This window comes from Choloepus didactylus, chromosome 10 (genome assembly GCF_015220235.1).
Source record: "Choloepus didactylus isolate mChoDid1 chromosome 10, mChoDid1.pri, whole genome shotgun sequence".
In the NCBI taxonomy this organism is placed as follows: Eukaryota; Metazoa; Chordata; class Mammalia; order Pilosa; family Megalonychidae; genus Choloepus; species Choloepus didactylus.
Window position 1 is genome coordinate 2,463,244 of NC_051316.1, and position 17,812 is coordinate 2,481,055.

A 17,812-nucleotide genomic window follows, 5' to 3' on the forward strand; every position below is an offset into this window, starting at 1 on the left:
TGTGTAAGGTATGGATGTGTGGGTGTGGGTAAGGGTCTCTTTAGGGGGTATGCATTCCTGGGGAGTTGGCCTTGAAATCTTCCAGGGAAGTTGCTCATGTCTCCAAGGGTCATTTTGTACCCAGTCATCTGATTTCCCCTGCAGAGAAGCCTATTTGGCTTCCCCCTATTGGGACTTTGATGTCACAATGATGTATTTCATATTTCTGCTAAAGGGGCCTCATGTCTGTCCTGCATATTGGCACATGGATGCATTGTTCTTACCAAGCAAATCAGCCAGTGTTAAATGTCAGCATCTTTGAACAGGCTTAATAATGACAATCTCAAAGTAGTCTCCCAGTTGAGGAACCTGGAAGCACTTTCCCTCACAGACCTCGATCTGCACACTGGTGGGTGTGCCAGGGCCCTGGGGCAGCCTAGGAGTGACAAGCTTTGGTTCCTACTTGCCTGGAATCAACCTCTCTGGCCTTGATCTCATCCACAAAATGAGGTGAGAAAACTTGAGGATCACAGACAGCCTCCCAGCTCTGACACACAAGATGGCAAAGTCGAGGTGAATCTTGCTGAGTGAAGGATCCAAGCATCTCTCCTCCAATTTTTTTCCTGTAGTCCTTTGAAGCATCCTCTAGGAGAGTTCAGGACCTAACTGTGGGAAACCCAGTAGCCAGGAGAAGCACCTTCCTGCTCATTTTTACAGACCATTCAATGTCAATTTATGAGCAAGGTGGAATGTATATCCATAGCACTGGCCACTGTCTGACACTTGCTTGGAATTTGATATATAAATCACATTTATGAGTGCATCTCTTGTCCCAGGACTCATATGCTATTTGTTGTATGAGTTTAAGATTCCTAGAGAGTCAGATGTGGGAGATGGTGGAAGACTGGCTAGGTGCAGTTTTATTTCTCACTGTTCTTTATCCACTTTCAGGGATGCAGCCCTTTGGAAAATGAACATGACCCATACACATGAGTGCCAAGCCTGGGTGACTTACCCTTGAACTTGCCATCATCCCCAGCACTGGCTGTGTCCCATCTAGTTTCTCCTACTAATGTTCTTCTTGGTTGCCTTCTCTTCTCACCTGCATAGGAATGGCAGTATTGGGGTGGGGTTAAGGGTAAGGAAAATCCTGGTGCTGACTCTAGGTCTGCAACTTGGGGAGTGACAATTACCAAGCTTGGGAGATGGGATGGCAGCCCCCTGGTCACCTCTACTTCTACAAAAGGAGACACAGAGATGGTTATAAATTTAAGACTAACCTTAGCAATCCCTTAGGAAGCCCATGACATAAAGTGTGCGTGACCTGTACAACCCTGTACAGCAATACATATTTTAAGTGTGTAATGTACAGAGCAAAATGGGTACAAAATGAACACATATGGAGGACACAATCTGACAATATTTTTTTAATTACATAAAGGAGAGGAAAAGCACATGTGATTAAGTGATCAATCTCCCCTATTGCTGACAGGACAGCAAAGGAATGAAACACAGACACAAAATATAAAGTTCTGGGAGCAGGGGACTCAGAGCCTTGCAGGCAAAGAGCACCTCCACTTGCTCCATAGCATATTTATTAGCTTCACTTTCTCACAGAAAATAGGGGAGTTACTAACAGGCCAGAGAAAGCAAGATAGGGAAGTTAGCAAAACAGGGAAGTTAAGGACTGACCATACTAAACTTGCATGCTTCTTGCATCAACAATGTGGGTGCTAGGGAAGTCAAGAACACATTCCCAGCTTAGGCTATTTTCCCACATATCCCCCTTTTTATTTTTGTATGAAGAAGAAAACTGAGCGAGTTGTTGCTTTTTGCATTGCTAATGTTTACATCTTGTCTCATATCAGAAGGAGCAATCTAGGTACAGGAAAGTAGCAAATGTTGTTGTCATGTTCCAAGACACATATCTTTATGAGGCATGCCTGCACAGCATTCCATGCAGGCATGTGGCTTAGCATTCCAAGCCACCACCCCAGATATGGCTTAAGCCACATGGAAGACTCATTTTCCCACATGTCCTCCTTTTTGCCTCTTCAATGCTGACAAGATGGACCAAGCAGCTTCTTTCTGCTTTAGATCTCAGAGGGTTTTTCTTGTGCATCTGAGGACTACACAAAGACATAGCAGAATTAGTAAAATTACAAATAGACTTCCCAAGAACCCACCACCTAAAGATTTAATCCATACAATAGGATTCAATCATTCAAGGCCATTAGCAAGGCCTTGCATAGTTTCTGATTCTGAAAGGACATTGAAATTTGCATTTTGTATATTATCCACAGTTTCTTGTAATTTTAAAATGTGTAGTGTAAGATTATTATAATGTCCAAGTAAATGTTTCTCAACTTTATCCCAATTAAAAGGTGTGTGATTATATTCATGAGGAGTGACACAAAATGTTGATGTATTCCAATCACATTTTAATTTAAATCGATGTTGCAAATTTTCCACCTTTTCTCCCAGAAGGAGAACAGCATTTTCTAAATCAACAAGTTGAGCATTAGTCTCTTTATCAATTTGCAGCTGCTCACCCCAAGCTTTGCTTGCATTCTTATGCCACTCTTTGACAAATTCTGTAGTTTGAACTGATTGATGTAGGGCTGTCCCAGTGACAGTGGCTGTTGTTGCTATAGCTATTAAGCCTACAAGAAAAGTGATTAACAACCCAATAAATCTTTTTGTTCTTTTATAAACTTTCTCTAATATTTGTAATAACATATGCATATCAGGTGATGACTCCCAAGGTCTGCATTGTGAAACAGGGAGCCATGGACCTTTTCATCATTTGAGAATAACAACAGTGGTGTTAGTAGAGTCTATAGTATTATTTAAGCAAGTATATAATGAACAACTTCTATTTTTCATACAACTAACTTCTTTAGTAATAGTATTAATGGTTAGGTTTCCTATCCAAGACACATAAGGAACTCTAACACAGGCTTGTATTCCAAAAGTATCTATCTTTGTAAATTTTAGAGTATCATTAGTCTTATCCCTATAATTTCCATCCCATTGGGAGATGTTATGTAAACTAATGGAGAGCCTCCAAAGTGTATCTTGAATGTAGGAATTATTTAAAGTAGGTTTGGGTGGGGACCAGCCAATGCCATGCCAAATAATAGGATATTTAGCCTGGGTTTGAATACTGACAGAATGGTTATAGTTACGGACCTTCCACCTCAACTTCTTGTGATCAGAGCAATTTGCATTGGTACACTTCTTAACCACATACCCCTTAGGGGACCAGTCAGTTACAATACCATAGGAACCATTCTGCACCAACACTCCACTAGTTGCTCTACAATCATCCCAATATGTCCTTTGCATCTCTGGCAACCAATATCATGGTGTGTGACAAATAGGCCTTTGGGGAGCATGATCAGTAATAGTAATATTTTCATTATAGGCAAAACTATATCCAGATGTTAAAAATAAGGATGACTTTGAAATATTATTTTGTTTGGGTATGACCAACAACCATGCCTGCCAGGTTAAGGTTAAACACCATTCACCCTGACCTACACACAAATGTAAATGCATGAAGGCCAATGATTGAGAATAATTTTTTCCTTTATCCTCAGGAAACTGGGGAAGTCTCTCATCAATTGGAGGAGGCAGCCAACTACTATTGCTAAAGTATGCTGTGGGGGAGGGATGATCCCACTCCACAGGTTGCAGAAATGAGGGGTTAGGAATGCAAGCCCAATAGGTATAATTTCCAGAATGAGCACATGCTGGAGATATACTCACAGCAACAGCAATAAGAGCCAACATTGCTGCCATCGGGTTAGAACTTGTCATAAGCAGCTTGTCTCATTGGACTTGTTTTTCAGCATCCTGACATAATTTCTTTATTTACCCTCAGGTGGGATGCCAAGCTTCTCCAGTTCGGGGTGTCAGCCCAATCACTGTTGCCTTCAGAGTCAGCCCCTGCATCTGCATCACTGGTGGCTTGATGTCCCACAGCCATTTTCTTTTCTTCCCCAGAGTCATGATATGGCTTGAGTCATCAAGCAGGAACTCAAAATGGTGCCCATCCATCACCTGGGGAAACACAAGCATAACCTCGTCCCCATGTTAGCAATGTACCCATTGTCCACTCATTAGTCAATACATCTTTCCACCATATAGGGGGTGCCTTGTGAAAGTAATGTTTCAACATTGTTTTTTTTCTGCTGGGAAATGTCACTCTACTGTGGTGTCTCCCAGCTTCTCATAAAAATTTAATAAGTTTAAAGTTAACAGGGCTCTTGACAAGTGCTCATGAGGAGTCCTGTCATCTCCCCCTTTTTGTCTTGTAAGCATAGTTTTTAAGGTATAATGTGCATGTTCAACAATTGCTTGTCCCTGTGGATTATAAGGGATACCTGTGGTGTGGCAAATACCCCAGGAAGTAGTAAAAGTAGTGTTCTAGTTTGCTAATGCTGCGGAATGCAAAACAACAGAGATGGATTGACTTTTATAAAAAGAGGGTTTATTTGGCTACACAGTTACAGTCTTAAGGCCATAAAGTGTCCAAGGTAACACATCAGTAATTGGGTACCTTCACTGGAGGATGGCCAATGGTGTCTGGAAAACCTCTGTTAGCTGGGAAGGCACATGGCTGGCATCTGCTCCAAAGTTCTGGTTTCAAAATGGCTTTCTCCCAGGACGTTCCTCTCCAGCAAGCTTGCTCCTCTTCAAACTGTCACTCACAGCTGCACTCTATTCAGTCTCTTTGAGTCAGCACGTTATTATGGCTCCACTGATCAAGGCCCACCCTGAATGGGTGGGCCACTCCTCCATGGGAGTATCCCACTAGAGTCACCACCCACAGCTGGGTGGGGCACATCTCCATGCAAACAACCTAATTCAAACATTCCAACTTAATCCCCACTATTATGTCTGCCCCACAAGATTGCATCAAAGAATATGGCTTTTTGGGGGGACATAATACATTCAAACCAGCACAAGTAGCAAACTTTGCAGAAACATAGGCAGGGCCATTGTCAGTCTTTAGGGTCTGAGGCAAGCCCATAGAAGCAAAACAAGCAAAGAGGTGTTCATGAACATGGTGGAATGTTTCACCAGTTTGTGCTGTAGCCCAAAGAAAACCACAATAGGTATCAATACTAACATGAACTGCAGCTAAATGGCCAAAAGATGGGATGTGAGTAACATCCATTTGCCAGAGATCATTAGGAGCAAGACCGCAGGGGTTAACTCCAGCCTCCTGAAGAGGTGGGGCAGTGATGAGTTGACAACCAGAGCAGGAGGAAACAATGTCCTTAGCTTGTGCTCTGGTAAGAGGAAAACGATGCATAAGACCACACACATTAAGATGTGTCAAAGAATGAATATTCTGGGCTTTGGTAAAAACAGGTAGGAGTAATTTGTCAGCTGCTTCATTGTCCGCCAAGAGAGGACCAGGCAATTGAGTGTGTGAATGAATGTGAGTAATATAAAATGGGGAAGCATGCTGGCAAATTGCCATTTGTAATTTCTGAAATAATTGGAGTAACACCGGAGAAAGGTACTACTTGATTTGAGCAGTTTCAATAGTAGAAGCTACATATACTACACAAGCAGAGTCAGACAAAATATTAATGGCCTCTGGGAAATCAGCCAGAACAGCTATCACTGTGGCTAATTCAGCTTGTTGAGTGGTAAAATTAGGCAACTGCAAGAGTTTAGACTTCGGACCAGTGTAAGCAGCACGACCCTTAGAAGACCCATCAGTAAAAACAATGGGAGCATTAACCAATGGATCCCAAGAAGTAATTTTAGGCAAAATCCACTGAGTGCATTGAATGAATTGAAAAAGGTCATTTTTTTGCCTAATGATTGTCTAGCTGACCAACATAATCAGTGAGAGCAATTTGCCAAGATAAATGCTGTTGCAAAATTACAGAGCGTTCCTTTGCAGTTACTGGGAGTAGAATTAAGCAAAGGTCAAAACCATTTAGTTGTTTTGCACATTTCCTGGCTTGTGCAACCAGGGTGACTAGAAGATCTAGATAAGGGGAAATGGATTTTATAGAATTGGGCAAAAATAACCATTCCACAAGCTTATTATCTTGTAGAAGCAAACCCATAGGGGATTTTGGGGTGGAAAAAATCAGCAAGGACAATGGCTTTTGTGGGTTAACACAGGACACCAGGGCTTGTTGGATTTTTGCTTCCACCAATTGCACTTCCTTTTCTGCTGCTGGAGTTAAAAATCTTGGGCTGGTTAATTTAGACTTCCCATAGAGCAAGAAAAATAGGTTTGTAAGTTCATAATTAGCTATACCCACTTTAGAGCAAAGCCAATTAATATCCCCTAGTAATTTTTGTAAATCATTTAAAGTGGTAATAACATCCCTATGAAGCTGTACTTTCTGGGGACAAATTGTTAGTCTGTCAATGCTTGAACCTAAATACTGTACTGGCAAAGCATGCTGCACCTTGTCAGTGGCAACATTCAAACCTACATTTTGTAAAGCCTTTTGAACAGCAGTGAATAAAGCTTCTACTTCAGCTTCCTGAGGTGCAGAACATAAGATATCATCTATATAGTGGATTATATAAGCATTAGGAAATTTGGAATAGACCAGCTGCAAAGCACGGTCCACATAATATTGACAAATTGTAGGCTATTTAACATGCCTTGTGGCAAAACTTTCCACTGATACCATTTGGAAGGAGATTTATTGTTAAGAGACAAAATAGTGAATGCAAATTTTTCTTTATCTTGATCCACCAAAGGGATAGAGAAGAAGCAATCTTTAATATCAGTAACTACTAAGGCCCAATTTTCAGGGATCATGCTGGGGTTTGGGAGTCCTGGCTGTAAAGGTCCCATAGGCTGAATGACAGCATTAACACCTCTTAAATCAGTTAGCATTCTCCATTTCCCTGACTTTTTCTTTATAGGAAACACAGGAGAATTCCAAGGGCTAAAAGATTCCTCAACATGTTGCAATGTTAACTGCTCTTGAACAAGTTTATGTATAAAGCCTCCAATTTTTCTTTTTTAAGTGGCCACTGCTCTACCCATACTGGTTTTGTAGTAGACCATACCAGTGGAATGCGCTGTGGAGGCAAATGAACAGCAGTCGCTACAAAAAAGGTTTGTAGCCTAAACCAAAGCGATTGCAATTTGGAGTAATTTGTACAGGTGAAGAAGCACCTTGCAGATCTACACCTAGCCCGCGGCCAGGCATGTACCCCATGTCTGCCATCATATTTTGACTCTGAATACTATATACCCCATTGGGGGGGAATATGCACAGTTGCCGCCATTGTTCAAGCAAGTCCCTTCCCCAAAGGTTTAGAGGCAGAGCAGCTACATATGGCTGTAACATAGCTTTCTGTCCCTCAGGGCCAAGACAAGGTAAGATGTTAACACTTTGCATTAATCCTTGTGGAGAACTGAGGCCCACAACACTAATTTGTGCCTCTTGCAATGGCCAATGCCATGGCCAATGCTGTTGGCTGATGATAGAGACATCTGCACCTGTGTCTATAAGGTCTGTGAATTTATGTCCATGAATAGTGAGCATGCACATAGGGTGTGGCTCCTGAAGAGCCTATGTAAGAAAAATTCCAGCTTTGCCAGTGCTGCCAAAACCCCCATTGCCCTGTTGCTTTGAAGAAGAACTGATGGGGATATAGGGCAACAACAGAAGCTGGGCAATCCTTTCACTTTTATGAGCAGTCCATGGAATTGTGGAAGACATAACCACTTGAATTTCTCCAGTATAATCAGTGTCAATAACCCCAGTATGTGCAAGAACACCCTTAAGATTAAGAGAACTACGTCCAAGCAAAAGACCCACCATACCCCTAGGTAAAGGCCCATAATATCCAGTGGGAACCTAAACAGGAGAATTGTCAGGGAGAAGACATATCTCAGTGTTAGCAGTAAGATCTACTGCTGCACTCCCTGCGGTGGCTGGGGAAAGTTCCAAGATGGAAGGCTTGGAGATGGTGGAGGGACTGCATGCAGATCCTGATGCTGGATCAGGAATGCTCCCTTTCAGTGAGGGGCTAGGAGCTTGCCCCAATTGCCATTTCCCAAGAAGGAAGTTCCATCTTTATGAAAGGCAGACTGGCATTGGCTAGCCCAATGCTGTCCCTTTTGACATTTTGGACACATACCAGGCTGTTTTTGAGAAGGCTTATTTTTAGAATGATTACATTCCTTCCAGGTGTGGCCAATTTTTCCACAGGAAAAGCACTTTCCCAGGAATTGAGACCCAACCCACAAATTAGCCATAGCTTAAGCCATCATTTCAGCTTTGTAACCCTTAGTTCCAATATCTTGGCATAAACAAATATATCTAGTGATGTCAGTTTTTCCTTTAAAAGGAGCAATAGTTCACTGGCAGTCTTTATTAGCATTCTCATAAGCCAGCAATTGTAAGATTGTATCTGCAGCCTCTATGTTAATTACCTGGTGTTTTATGGCCTCATGAAGCCATGCAATAAAATCTGGATAAGATTCCTTTGGTCCTTGTAAAACCTTTTGAAAGGACTGAGCAGCTTTCCCTTTGGCCTCAATTCTATCCCAGGCCCATAAACAACAATACCAAATTTGCTGAATGGCCTGGTCATTGTAAAGAGACTGGTTTTCAATAGTAGAATAAGCCCCATTTCCCATTAACTGATCAATAGATATATTTACATTATTTTGCCAATTATCTGTGGCTTGTATCTCTGCATGCTCCATCCACCAGGTCCTAAACTGCAGGTATTCCCCTGAACTAAGGGCTATCCAAGCTAAGGCTGTCCAGTCAATAGGAATTAAGCCAGAGCCTTCAGCCAAACCCTGAAGAATGCCAAATGTAAAAGGAGAGTGGAGCCCATAAGTTTCAATAGATTTTTTCAGTTCTTTAATAATCTCAAAAGGGATGGCTCCATGAGAAAAACTGTATATCCCATTAGGATGGTTAAGATCTTGGCCATGAGGCATCTCCTCAGTTACTGTAACTGGGAAAGCAACAGGATAACACATAGCTTCTAAATCCCCATGGTGCCTGGCCTCTGCAAGACCTTGCTGTATGCCAGAGAGGCGAGCAGGCTTAACCATCAGAGTGCCACCAGGCATGGGAAGAGATGGTGGGGGTGGTGGGGGCCATTATTCCCAGCAAGGGGCTGTGGGGTGTTTGGAGCAAGAATGAAAGACTTTAGTACCCTTAATCTGGTCTTTATCATCATCGGAAAGGGGATCAGGATCAACATCATCTTCAAGCTCATCCCCCTCCTCCTCATCATCAGTTTTTAAGGGCTCAAGAACAGATTTAATTAAAGTCCAGGTGGACCAAATAGTAATGGGCAGGCTAACTCCCTGCAAATGTTTTTGCTTTAACTCTTTACCTACCCATTCCCAGTCATGCAATTCAATAGAGCCAAGGGTAGGAAACCAGGAACAATATTTTTCAATAACCTGCAATAATTCCAAAATCTGTGATTTCCCCAACTTAACACCACTGGCCTGCAGCATCTGTCACAGAAGGGAAATATATGGCACATATTTATCACGTCCTTCCACATTACCCATTACCCTGCTATTATGCTCGGGGTAGTTCTACAAGGAATGCATAAAAACACGGCCCTTACCTCCACCCAAATTCCAGCACTGCTATACCTCAGTCATTCAAGCAATTCTTCTGTCAGGAACCAGGTCTGGTTCTTAAGGCCCCACATTGGGTGCCAGTTATTGCTGACAGGGCAGCAAAGGAATGAAACACAGACACAAAATATAAAGTTTTGGGAGCAGGGGACTCAGAGCCTTGCAGGCAAAGAGCACCTCCACTTGTTCCACAGCATATTTATTAGCTTCACTTTCTCACAGAAAATAGGGGAGTTACTAACAGGCTGGAGAAAGCAAGGTAGGGAAGTTAGCAAAACAGGGAAGTCAAGGACAGACCATCCAAGACTTGCATGCTTCTTGTATCAACAAAGCAGGTGCTAGGGAAGTCAAGGATGCATTCCCAGCTCAGGCTGCTTTCCCACACTCCCCCATGCAATGGACTCTAAGTCCTGTCTGTCTTTCTCTGTGGTTCTGTTGCATTGGTAGAGCTGCTGGTTGTGTTGATCCCATTTTTGAGACTATGACTCCCTGTTCATTGTTCTCCCTTATTTTCTGCATAGCACATACATACACATTCTCATTTGTACACCTGCTTACTCTTTGTCTCTCTGCCACTGGACTAAGTGTTCATTCTTCAGATGGGTACCACGTGGAACCCTTCACCATGTATTTTCAGGGCCTAGTTGTGACTAAGAGATATTTGTACTGAAGGAAGGAGCCAACAACACAATTCTTCTGATGCTGGTCCCAGAGCAAGTAACAGGAACAGAATGTGAGCTTCTACCTTCTGGCTCCAGTGACCTGCTTTCTCCAGCTTCAGCCTGCCTGGACAGGCCAGGGGCATCTCATGAACTGGAAGACACTTCTCACTCCCAACAAGGCTCTGAGCAAGAGGTGGGTATCATTTACCAGAGCTGCTGTAACAAATACTACAGGCCAGTTGGCTTAAACAACAGAAATTCATTGTCTCACAGTTTGGGAATCTAGAAATCCAAAATCAAAGTGTTGGTATAGTTGGGCTTCTTTGAAGTCTGTAGTGTCCTGGTTTCCTGCCAAGAGCAGTAATACACTGGATGCCTCTTCCCTTCCTTTGTTCCCATTGAACCCAGGCCTGGGCCATTGTGGAGAACTCCCCTGCCCCTCTATGAGTTACTGAGAACCAGTGCCAGGTAGGCACATATGGGAAGGTGAGGCCTGATTCCATGTTTGGCCTTTGGCCCCCATGCAGTGATCCTTTATCCCAGCCAGAGTCCCACACCCTGGGCTGTCACAGCATCCTTGGAAAGCCTTAGGGCTGCAGTTCACACTTTCTTCCTGCCATCCTCCCAAAACTCTTGCCTGTTCTGTCAATGCTGATGGCAACATCAAGTCAATGACTTCCTCAGACAGCAAACACTGTCCCCATAAACCCCACTCCCATTTTTGTTTCCTGGGCACATCAGTGATGTGGGGCCAGCTGGGGTGAAAAATTTTGGGTCTCGCTATCTTGGCCAAAACCCCTGGGCCTTGATGATCTCATCTGTCAGATGAGGTTGGGGACCACAGACTTCTGCAGTGACTCTAAGGATCCAAACATCTTTCCTCCAACTTCCTTTTAGCCAGAATCATGTGTTCAGGGCCAGGGGTACCACCTGTTACTTCTGCTTCAACACAGCCTAGTGCTGAATCTCAGTGCTTGGTTTAAAGCTGTTCTCTTTCTGAGACTTCTAACTGGGCTGATAACATCACCACCTGCCATTCACTCACAACCAATGCTTGCTTCCATTTTTCTTTCCACCCTTCCTAATGCAGCACATGTCCTGCCATTTCCAGGCATTGCTCTTACATGCCTTCACCTCAGCTGCCTCTGCCTCACCTGCCTCTCTCACCACCCCAGTGACTGCTGCAGGTTGCAGGACTTGCATGTGATTCCTCTGATGTGGGGTCATCTCCCTGCCTCTTGCACCTCCTCTTGCCATTCTGGCCCCCATGCTGCATCCAGGTACTCATTCCAAGATGCAGAAAGAAATGTCACTTCCTGACCCAAAATCTCAAAAGCTTTTTAGTTCATATAGGGCACGGGTGCAACCCTTGCCAGGCTCTGCTCCAGCAGTGTGTGGGCTGGCAAATGTTTAATGACAGCCACCCAGGGAAGATACACTTATCTGTATTATAGGCTGAATTGCACAGTGTAAACACTCCCATGGTGCTAATTTCAAGGCAGTCAGCATGACTTCACTGAAGGCGGAGTTGGGAAGGGCTGCCTTCTACAGTATTCCCACCAGGCAGAGACCACAGGCATTAGGTGCCTTCAAGAGCAGAGGACTTGGGGAATGTAATAAAATAATTACAACATGATGAGTGTGGAGGATTTCTTACATGACAATATGTAGTTTATTTTACTGAAGGTTCTTATAATTCTAGTTTTTGTGCAATTTTATTGAGGTATAGTCACATAACATACAATTATGCAAAGTATGCAATCGGTTGTTCACAGTATCATCATATAGTTGTGCATTCATCAACACAAACTTTGAACATTTTCATTACTCCAGAAAATAGAATAAAATTTGAAATAAAAAAGAACATCTGAAACATCCAATTCCCCTCCTCCTCCCATTGTTAATTTACATTCTATACAGTTTAACTGAGATATATTCACATACCATTCAGCCATCCTCAGTGTACAATTACTCACAGCACCTTCATATTGTTGTGCATTCATCACAAGAATCAATTTTTAAACCTTTTCTTTACTCCAAAATAAAAATAAAAGCAAAAAAGAACACCTAAATCTTTCCATCCTCTCCATCCCACCGAATTCTCCATCAAATTTTTGTCCCCATTTTTCCACTCATATGTCCATACACTGGATAAAGTGAGTGTGATCCACAAGGTTTTCACAGTCACACAGTCGCATTATGCAATCTATGTAGTTATACAATCATCTTCAAGAAGCAAGGTCACTGGGTTGCAGTTTTCCAGCTTTGGGTATTTCCCTCTAGCCATTTTAACACATTAAAGACTAAAAAGTAATATCTATACAGCACATAAGAATACCCTGTAGAGTAACCTCTTGACTCCATTTGAAAACTCTCTGCCACTGGAACCTTATTTTTTTCATTTCTCTTCCCCCTTTTGTTCAAGAAGATCCTCTCAATCCCACAGTGCTGGCTTCAGGCTCATCTCCAGGAGTTATTTTCAGCATTGCCAGGGAGTATTTACATTTCTGGGTGTCATGTCCTACATAGCAGGGTGGGTAGTGAGTGAGTTCAGATATGAATGAAGAGGATCTGGTTAAGATTAAGGAAAATCAGGCCCAAGAGTAAAGGATGATACTGACTGAGTTTTAAAACTACAATTTATGTGTGAGACCAAGGGAGGAGATGTTTATATGTGCAGGATCTATATTTTCTGTAGCACACTAGAAAATTTAACTTGTATGATCAGTTTGTTTGAACACCATGGGTGCAGGTTGCAGTGAATGGGAGGTGGGATTTGGTGAGTTTTCACAGGCTGAGGTGAAATCCTGACACATCCCAGAGTGATTTGGGCAGAGAGTATATTATTTGTGGGCCCTCCCAGGAGATGGAGAGAAATATGGAAGTGTTGGGCTTCCCTACCTGGTCTAATGCTGATTTTCCTGCAAACATTGAAGACTGCCAATTTAGTGGGTCATGCCCTCAATCTGGGGGCCAACATTTGTGAGGGTAGTTGCTGCAAGGGAGAGGCTAAGCCCACTTATAATTTTGCCTAGAAGTCCCTCCATCAGAGAGCCATTTTGTTGCTCAGATGGGGCCACCTCCTCTCTAAGCCCACTCAGCAGGTGAACATATAATTCTCTTTTTAACAATGGTTTTGTTTAACAAGTGGCTCTCATAATTCCTGAACATTGACAGTTGCCTCTTGCAAAAAGATATGAGCCATCTCTGGCACATACTGCCTGCAACCAAGCTGTGGGGCCATTGGTTTGGGAGTTCAGCACCATCTTACCAGCTTCCATGTGGCTTCTTGTTTTCTGATGATCAAGTCCTGTCTGGTGGTTTGTTCAGCTGTAGTTTCTGCACAGAGTCACATATCCTCCACAAACTGGTCCTGCTTTTTGACTCTCCAGACCCTTCAACCTTTGTGATCTATTTGTGGTCCATAGCCCCCACTATGGACCATGCAGGGGAGTGCAGCATGCAGACTCTGGGGGTTCTGCCTGGCCTGACCACTGATTTTTTTTTCCCCATCATCCTTGCAAATCTCCATGGGCAGGAGCTCTGCTGTGCATCCTGAAGGGCAGAGTAGCTTTGACTGCCTGTGGAAGTCAAAGGGCCCTGTTGCTCTGCTGCCATGCACAGCATTTTATTTTTGCTTGATGACTTCTTAGAAGGACATAAGAGGCTCCAGATTTCCTCCTACAAGAGGCAAGCATATTAGAAACAATATGAGGAGAACCTAAGGTTGTGGCTAGGTGAGACAAGGCAAAAAAAAAACCTTCATGAAAAATACTAGATAAAAGCCAGAAAGTGACCCAGAACACCAATTCCAGTGATGCACCAGCTGGACAGGACTGCTAAATCCACAGGGACCATGCATTTGGTGAAACCAGGAGTCTGCATTCTGAAATGAGTGAGTGAGTCAGCTGAAAGTCCCACAGCTGTGCTGCAGTGTGGGGAAACCATGGTTTGACATTTGGAGATGGATTAGTTCTTAAAAAAAAACTGGGAGCAGTTATGATGATTACAATGGTGAAAACCATGCAGTGAAGCACAGCAGGAGCAGGCTGGGCCAACATCTCAGTGTCTGGCATGGAGGATAGCTCACTGCTGATTGTCCCAGAGCCAGGGGATCAGAGGGGAGCCTAAAGGAGAAAAAGCCATACCCCTTGCCACCATCCCCACAGTGGGCTGGGGATGCTCCTGCCTGGGCCAGAGCTATAACTCAGAGCCAGGACAAGGGTCCCAGTCTGACAGGGAGTGATTCCCACAGCACTGCACATGTGCCACAATATCAGCCATGGACAGTGGCCTTTAGTGCATGCACAGCTAATTGTCCCAGAACTGGGAAGGCAGAGCTGTGAGAAAAGGGGGAAATTAACACACCCCATTTAACCAACTTTAAAGCAGGCTGGGAATGTCCCTGCATGGCTGGCAGCCCAGGGCTTCTCTAGAGGGATGGTGGACACTTTTCACATGGCAAGGCTTCCCTCAACAGAGGTCCTGGAAGAGTATGGCCGAGAAGGGGGACCCACTTTGAAATCCCAGGGAACCTACACCAATACCAAGGACTTGTGGGTCAGTGGCAGAGACAATCTGTGGCATGACTGAAATGAAAACTTAGACTCTTACAACAGCTTTAAATCTCCAGAAACACCTGGGTGTCTTGACTATTGAAGCTGCCCTGCCTCCCTAACCACCCAGACACAAGCTCCACATTTGGGACAGACAGCACACCAACACACCCAAACTTAGTGCACCATTTGAACACCACAAGAATCAGATCCCCACACACCACAAAGTTGGGGAGAACTGACTTGAGGGGAATAGGTGACTCACAGATGCCATCTACTGGTTAGTTAGAGAAAGTGTATGCCACCAAGCTGTAGATCTGAGAATTTAGAGACTGGTGTTTTTTATAACCTGAAAGAACCCTATCAAGTAAAGCAAATGCCAAGAGGCCAAAAACAACAGAAAATCTTAAAGCATATGATGAAACCAGACAATATGGACAACTCAAACCCAAACACCCAAATCAAAAGATCAGAAGAGACACAGTACTTGGTGCAATTAATCAAAGAATTACAAACAAACAATGACAGCATGGCACGGGATATAAAGGACATGAAGAAGACCCTAGAAGAGCATAAATAAAAACTTGCAAGAGTAAATAAAAAATAGAAGATCTTATGGAAGTAAAAGAAACTGTTGGCCAAGTAAAAAGACTCTGGATTCTCATAATACAAGACTAGAGGAAGTTGAACAATGCTGCAGCATCCTTGAGGACCGCAGAACAGAAAATGAAAGAACAAAAGAAAGAATGAGGAAAAATTCTAAAAATTGAAATGGATCTCAGGGATATGATAGATAAAATAAAACATCCAAATTTAAGACTTCGTGTCCCAGAAGGGGAAGAGAAGGATAAAAGCCTAGAATGAATATTCAACAAAATTGTTGGGGAAAACATCTCAAACCTTCTACACAATATAAATACCCAAAGCATAAATGCCCAGTGAACTCCAAATAGAAAAAATCCAAATAAACCCACTCCAATACATATTCTGATCAGATTGAAGAGAAGAAGCAAGTTCTGAAAGTAGCAAGAGAAAAGCAATTCACCACATACAAACAAAACAATGTAAGACTAAGTAGTGACTACTCAGTGGTCACTGTGGAGGTGAGAAGGCAGAGGCGTGACATATTTAAAATTCTGAGAGAGAAAAATTTCCAACCAAGAATACTTTATCCAGCAAAACTCTCCTTCAAATTTGAGGGAGAGCTTAAATTTTTCACAGACAAATAAATGTTGAGAGATTTTGCTAATAAAAGACCTGCCCTACTTCAGATACTAAAGAGAGCCCTACTGATAGAGAAACAAAGAAAGGAGAAAGAGATATAGAGAAATTTAACAGACATATATAAAACATTGCATCCCAAATCACCAGGACACACATTCTTCTTTAGTGATCAGATCTTTCTCCAGAATAGACCATAGGCTGGGACATAAAACAAGCCTCAATACATTAAAAAAAATATTGAATTTATTCAAAGCACCTTCTCTGACTACAATGGAATACAAATAGAAGTCAATAACCATCAGAGACAGAAAATTCACAAACAACTGGAGGGTAAAAATGAGAGGGAGATGAAAGCATTCCTGGATAATCAAAAGCTGAGGGACTTCATCACCAGTAGGTCAGTCCTATGAGAAATGCTGAAGGGAATTGAGCAGGCTGAAAGGAAGGGACATTAAACAATTGAGTGAAATCATGTGAAGAAATAAAGATTTCCATTAAAGATCACATGGTATATATAAATAATAATATAACTATTTTTGATTTGTAACTCCACTATTTACTTCCTACAGGATCTAAAATGTATAAACTGTAATGACAAATTGGTTTTGGACTCAATGTAAAATATGTAATTTTTGACAACTACATAAAGGTGGGGGAATGGAGAAGTATAAGAACATAGTTTATGTGGCCTATTGAAGTTAAGTTGGTATCAAAGAAAAACAAGATTGTTATAGATTTAAGAGGTTAAATTTAAGCCCCATGGTAAACACAAAGTATCAGAGAATATGACCATAGAGATGAAAAGCTGAGTATGGGTTATGAGAAGGGGGGAAGGGGGAAGGGGCAATGGAGAGTTAAGAAATGAGTGTAGGGTTTCAGTTTGGCATGAAGGAAAATTCTAGTAATGGATGGTGGAAAGGTGATAGCACTGCAACATTCTAAATGTGATTAATCCCACTAATGGAATGCTAGGGAGGGGTTGGAATGGGAAGATTTAGGCTGCATATATGTTTCCACAATTAAAAAAAAAGAAAAATACAGTCTAAATAGATAATGACAATTAAATGCCAAGGATGATCCTGGATAGGATCTGAGGATGGAGGAGAGGAGGCTCAAAGGACACAGTTGGGACATAAGGAAAAAAAAAAGAAATATAGAATGTAAGCTTTGTACCAATGTTGAATTTCTTTAACTTCTTAGCTGCACTTAATGAGATTGCATAAAAGACTGTTCTTGTTCATGAGAATTGTATACATGAATTATATTGTTTGTTCATGGATGTGTGCAGCTTGCTCAGAAGACAGAACAATAGATGATGGATGATAGATAGGGAGGGAGGGAGAGAAAGAAAGAAAGAAATGGTGGTGTGACAGGATGTTAAAGTTGGTGGATTGAGGTATTGGGGGAGGGGGTTCAGGGTATGGTGGAGTTCTGTGTATGGGTTTTGTATTGTTTTTGCAACTATTCCCATAAGTTTGAATTTATTTCAAAATAAAATTAAAAAAATAAACAAAAACAAACAAACAAACAAATACAAAACCAACATAAATCCCCAAAAAACCTGGCCCCCATGTTAGGCTATGTTGTCTTCTAGGGGTGCAGGAAGCTGGAAGAGGTCAGGAAGATTAATACATGGAAGGGAGGAAGAGGGAGGGAAAGGCTGGTCCCCAATACCCCATGTTCTCTCCATGGAGCCAGTATTCTGGGGACTGCTGCCCTTGCCCATGAAGTCCCACTCTGAAGAGGGACTGATTTCTTTTCTCACTGGTGGGGGC

The 17,812-nt window shown here is 42.5% G+C and overlaps 1 long non-coding RNA gene across 1 annotated transcript; it reads right to left on the minus strand.

Annotated features, from left to right (window-relative positions):
* Window positions 1-1,504: 1,504 nt before the first annotated feature.
* On the minus strand, window positions 1,505-9,764 carry LOC119505762. The gene is made up of 3 exons (XR_005210825.1): window positions 9,583-9,764; window positions 3,860-4,044; window positions 1,505-2,108 (listed from the first exon to the last, which is right to left on the minus strand). It is a non-coding gene; the product is annotated as an uncharacterized LOC119505762 (long non-coding RNA).
* Between the last annotated feature and the right edge of the window lie 8,048 nt (window positions 9,765-17,812).